This window comes from Spermophilus citellus (genome assembly GCF_964194105.1).
Source record: "Spermophilus citellus genome assembly, chromosome: 16".
NCBI lineage: Eukaryota > Metazoa > Chordata > Mammalia > Rodentia > Sciuridae > Spermophilus > Spermophilus citellus.
Genome location: NC_138196.1, coordinates 81303177 through 81309709, shown reverse-complemented (window position 1 = coordinate 81309709; position 6533 = coordinate 81303177).

Below are 6533 nucleotides of genomic sequence, written 5' to 3'. Positions count from 1 at the left end.
AAGTTTATTTTCATTGTTTAGGGTGTTTACTAGATAATGGATGTTATTTCTGCTTTGAAACGAAAAAGTGGATGAATCAAAGTTCACCTTTACCTCTTTTTAAAAACTTTATGTCCGTGGTTTCTTCTTCTCTGTGAATACAAGATATTCACAGATACCTGTGAACACCAACCTAAATGCCTCTTCCAGATGGTGGTAACAGTAATGGCGGTAGGAACCCTGAGGACCTGAGGTTTACAGATGCTTGGCTTTATTTTTAGACTCCATGGGTGGATTTCCTTCCTCAATGTGCCCCTTGGGGCTTCACTGAGTACCCACTATAGACCAGGCCTGGGGCGCAGAGATGACTAAGGCAGTTTCTGAGCCGCTCCTACTCTGCCTGGTAACTTTAAGACAGGATTTTTTAGGGAACCAGGCTATTTTTTTCTATTTTTTATTATAATGAGACTGGGGCCTATAAAGGTTAAAGGATCAACAGGAGTGGATCCAAAAAGATCCTTCTGTCCTTGGAGCGGTGCTCAAATTCAAATCCCTACAGGACATGTTTCAATAACACCTGGGTCACCAAGGAGGCCATGGCCATGATAATTTACATTGCTATGACAAAAAAAAAAATTGACATTTCCATTATGTGCTATTGTTTTGAGCTTTGAAAGCATGGACTGAAAAAAGGTGATGAAACCTGGTGAAGCGGTTATTTAATGCAAGGAATCCAAGATTGCAGCCCGGGCTGCGTCCTGCTAAAAAGACCAAAACACTTTACTAAAATATTCTCATCAATGTTTTAAAAATGTTTCAGTAAAACATTTTCTTTTAAAATTCTCTTATAATTACAGATGTTTAAAAAGTATTCATTGACTGAGATTTATTAAATTCCACATGATTTGGACTTCTAGTTAAGATTTTTAAGTGTGAGTCCTTATAAAAGTGATGATGATTCTATGTTTTCATAACTATCCTAAACTTTGAAGTCCCTCAAAAATACTAAATAGGAAAGCACTAAAATCTTCGACTCTAAGGATTCCTTCTGATGAAGGCCACATTGATATTTTACACCTTAAAATGTGCTCATCACAACCTGCAGACTCACTCTCGAAGTGCATAGAAGAAAAAATAACAAAACTTCTGAGCTATTGAATGGACAGTGAGTAGGTATGTGTTCCCTTTTTATTCATAAATAAATAATTCATGTTATTTATTTCTACATCTATGAACTAAATATTCCTCTTCCAACAAATAGGAGCAATTTCCATAACTTCCTTAATCAAAGTTACTAAAGTGCAATTTCTTAACATACTATTTTATGTTTTTGAAGTTGAAATGTTAATCACAGTGGTACTAAGGATTCCATGCAATTTCCTACGCCAACAGTGACCGATTCTCTGTAATTGTTCTACCTTGACTGGGGGGTATAGCACCACCTTATATTAGGGTGAGCCTGAATTAAAATCCCATTTTCACCACTCTTTGGCTGTGTGACTTGTGAACTTCTCTGCATCCCAGCTTCTTCATGGGCAGAATAAGAATAGTTTCTTATGGTCAGGAGATTGGTCAAAACTGTATAATAGTGAGTGCTGGATTCTTAGCCCAATGCCTAGCACAGAGTGAGTTCTTTACAAGGAGATTGCTCCTTTCTCTGCAGGAGATAAGCAAATAAATAGACAAACAAAAATCTTAGCTGGGGCACAAATCACATTCAAAGTCTCTTCAAACCAAATCAGATACTTTGAAACGTACTTGCTCTGGGAGCTGGCTCATATCTCCATTTTCTAGAAAGAGTGCAACCATTTTAACTCCTCTCTCCTTTGGAAAATACCATCTAAGTCTTTTGGGAATTTGAAATAAACATTTCTCAAGTCAGTTTAGCTGCAATTTTAAGTATATTTAGTGAGTTAACAGTGTATTTTATTATGTTTTTTTATAACAGTTAATGAAAGATGCTCTTATCATCCTATGGGGATAAATGATAAATTTGTTCACTCTAGACTATTATGGGATTTTCTGGCCATCATCCCCCTTGTCTTGGGAACCCAAACTTCCAGGGACTTACCCCAAAATATTCTGACTTCACTCACCCTTCTTCTCAACCATAATTGACTGGCCCAAAAGGGGACACCTAGAAGCCAGACTAATGAGTTTTTTCCTCTAGAATTTTTGACCTCATAGCAAAATAGATCAATTAGCATTTCTCTGGCAGCACAAACAGTAAGATGTGAAGGTTGACACCAAGAGTGGGGATATTTCCCACACCTGGCAAAAGCAGTAGAAATTAATGATGGAGAGGGAATCTTGGAAGTACCAGGTGCCAGTTGCCACACCCTCCCACCTAGGGTCTGCTTTCCTTTTTTCCTAAGAGAAAGTATTTTGATTGTGGAAGTAGGAGAGGGAAAAAGGAGAGAAACTTCCCCTCTCTCCTTAGGAGAATCCTCTCTGGAGGTAGCTGTTTCGAAGTCACTTGATCTACCCATAACAGAACCTAGCAACACCACAGGTAAGTATCTAAAAGTTCACACAACTCGCAATCACCTATGCCCTGGGTCTGTCTTAATGATAATCCATGGCTCCTGCTCTTCAATTAATTGGCCCATGCCACTGATGGTTGGGCAAGGATCAGAACAGAGAGAGAGGAGAGAGTTTCAGAAGATATACACTGCACAGTGTTTCAAAATTAAGGTGAGACAAATAGCTAATACTTCTCATGTGCACTGTCTTTGCATTGTGCAAAGACTCTGGATATGCATTTAATTCTCATAACCTACATTTTTTTTTAAAGAGAGAGTGAGAGAGGAGAGAGAGAGAATTTTTTAATATTTATTTTTTAGTTCTCGGCGGACACAACATCTTTGTTGGTATGTGGTGCTGAGGATCGAACCCGGGCCACACGCATGCCAGGCGAGCACGCTACCGCTTGAGCCACATCCCCAGCCCATAACCTACATTTTGAGAGTTGTCATAGTTCTCATTTCATGCTTGAAGAAACTATAGCACAGAGAGGTTCAATAGCTTGTCCAAGGTCACTCAGGTAGTGTGGGAGTAGAATCAGGATTCAAATGCAGGCAGCCTGGCTCCAGAATCCTTGTTCTTACTGCCCACAGAACAGGGTTGGTCATTTGTTCGGCTGTTTTTTATGGCCAGATACAGAACATGACAATGCTTCTGAGCCCCATTCCATGGCCTCCTTGTGGGGAAAGAAGGTAGTTTTAGGTCTGCATCCATGTCTGCCCTGGTGGCTCAGAAACTAGGATTTGTAGGATCAGCATATTACAATTTGGATCTGAAGTGTCCTCCAAGGATTCCTACGTGAAAGGCTCAGTTCCCAGTGTTCAGAGGTGGGGATTTTAAAGTGATTGGGTCATAAGGGTTCTGACGTCATCAATGGACTAATCCACTGATGGATTTAAAATCTGATGGCATATTGGGAGTTGGTAGAAACTGTCGGAGGTGGGGCCTCATTGGAGGAAGTAGGTCATGAGGCATGTCCTCAAAGGGTCTATCTTACCCCTGGCCCCTTCCCCCCTGTGCACTCTCTCTCTGCTTCCAGGCTGCTTTGAGCTGAGCAGAGTTCCTCCATCACACTTTTCCACCATGATGTTCTACTTCACCTCAGGCCTAGAGCAGTGAAGCTAGCTGACCATGGACTGAAATCTCTGAAACCAGGAGTCAAAATAAATCTTTCTTCTTAAGTTGTTATTCTCAGGCATTCCGTCACAGTGGCAAAAAAAAAAAAAAAAAAAACAACTAATAAGCATCGTTAACTGGGACTCAATGGAACAACTTGGGCTGGGGCATTAGCCAACTCCATTGAAGACATTCTGCAGAATCTAGGGAGAATTTCCTTACACATAATCAACATCTGATACATAATTGATGAATAAACAAATGAGCAGCAAATGGTTATAAAGACTATCTAAATGCATAAATGGGATCTAAAACTTAATGGGCCATGTCTGGTAGTAAGGATATTGATAATTTTCATGTTATGTGTTTCAAGTTTTTAACCAAGAACAAGCATCTCTTTTCTTAAACCAGAAAAACAATTTTTTTTAAAGCAAGGACATTCAATGCAATAAAGATTTTGTGTTGTTTTTGTTTCACTTTTATTTTATATCCCAAGATAAAGATTTTTTTTTTCGCTTTGTATGTCTTTGGTGTAAAGATTAATGTAGCTATGCTATGAATACTTGCTGTTATGACATTTATTAATAATAAATTACATGTTTATAAGACCTATCATTCTTGGTTGAAAAAAAACAACCATACCATTACCAGATACTAAATGGGACTCTTAGAATATTGGAATTAGAAAAGGAGCAAGAATTCATGGTATAAGTTTTAATCACATGTAGCTGAAGAGTAGTCTGAACTCTTTTAAGTTTTTCTGCATTTTTTTGTTTCTTTTAATTTAATTCAAATGGGTGCTTCTTCACCCCAGGGAGGTTTGTTGCAGTCTGGAATCAGGAAGAGTCTATTTGGCCTCTGGGCCTTTCTTTTGAAGGGGCTGATTCATTAGGACTGAGGTAGTGAGGGTCTTCTCAAAACCCTGAAGACAAATGTCCCACTTGGATGACAAATGCAAAGATTGGGGCTGTCAGAATAGCAGAGGCCTCTATCCCTACCCTGGGGTACAGGGTGGTGGTGTGATTGGTGAATCCAATCTTGCAGCTTTAGGTACCTGGGACGTGGGACCATGAGCTAGAGGGTCCCAGCCTTGTGGATGCAGCCTGATACCCTGACACTTCTAGAGAGCAGCAGAGAGCAGAGGGCCTGAAGGAGCTGGGCAACCCAACGCCAGAGATGGGACTCTCATCTCTGTGTTGACGGCAGCCTGATGGTCAGAGGAGTCACCCTCAGCCAGGCTGCTGTGGGCTGTCTCTATTGAAGTCCAAGACCCCAGTGCCTCAGAACAGGATCATATTTGGAGACAGAGCCTTTAAAGAGGGATTAGGGTTAAGTAAGGTCAGCAGGGTGGACCCCAATCCAATACCACTAATGTCCTTGTAAGAAGAGATTAGAACAGGTACAGTGGCACACACTTTTAATCCCAGTGACTTGGGAGGCTGAAGTTGGAGTATCACAAGTTCAAGGCCAACCTCGGCAACTTAGGGAGGACCTAAGCAACTTATTGGGACCCTACCTCAAAATAAAAAATAAAAAGGGCTGGAGAGGGCTGGGGATGTGGCTCAAGTGGTAGCCAACTTGCCTGGCATGCGCGGCGCGCTGGGTTTGATCTCAACACCACATAAAAATAAAATAAACATATTGTGTCCACCTAAAACTAAAAAATAATATTAAAAAAGGGGGCTGGAGATGTATGTCAGTGGTAAAGTGCCCCTGGAGTCTACCAGCAGTACCAACCCCTCCCCCAAAAAAGGAGATTACATAATAGATACCTACAGAAGAAGACCATGAGAAGAAACAGGGAGAAGACAGCTCTCTATAACCAAGAAGAGAGACCTCATGAGAAACCAACCCTGCTGCTACCTGGATCTTGGACTTCCTGCCCTAGAACTGTTGGAAAATAAATCTCTGTTATTTGAATCACCCCGCCTGTGCTGTTGTTCTGGTAGTTCTCACAAACTGACGCACATACATTGACCCTGCTTGAAACCCCAGAGCTTTACCACTGAAGGGGCTGAAGGCTCACCAATCTTGCAGCATTAGGGCTTGGATTAGAAATTCAATTGTTTAATGGAAAATAAGACAGTGCTTTATGTCTTCCACACCTAAACTTGAACTTGAGGATTCAAACTTGTTCCTATGCTACTTTGTTTCATGTTCATTGTGCTGTATTATACTTTTAAGGATACATTTTCATTTCTACTATTTGCCTTTTTCTTCTCTTGTGTCTCTTAGGACTCATTATTTTAGGACCCACCCTGGGATGGTTCAAAATTAACTAATAAATTTCTGTAGGAATTCTTCATAAAGAAGTTCCACAACAGAGAGGAGACTTGGAGAAGGAATTGGAAACCAGATCACCTAGTTTGTAGCTGATTTAGCTGACAGGAGGCAGAACAAACCACCAGCAAACAGTGAAAGCAACGGAAAGGGATTTGAGACTTTTGTGATTTTATCAGCAGATGGCAAGTGTAATTTAATGTAGACAAACTAATAATTAATTGGGGAGCAAGAAGGCCAGTCCAGTGATGTGTCTAGGCAGAGAATAATCCTCTAGCACACAGATCAAGAAAAGGATTTAGGGATTATTCTTGAAAAAGCATTAAAACTATCAGTCTAGTACGTAGTTCTGGGAACAAAGGCAAACACGGTATTAGCAAAGAGAAAGCACTGAAAGCTAGAGGTAGCACCTGCTATTGTGAAAAGAACTTGTTTGATCTGGTCAGAAATGTTGTCATGTTGGCAACTGTTATGAAAATACTGATAGAAGATAAAACCTGAGAATCACATTTACCTATTTATACCAGGAGATGCAAACACCAATGGGCAAGCAGGGGGGTGAATGCATGAGTGTCCTGGTAAGACTTGGGGGTATGGTGGGAACTGTTCAGAACAGAGGATGCCTAAAGGTTCTC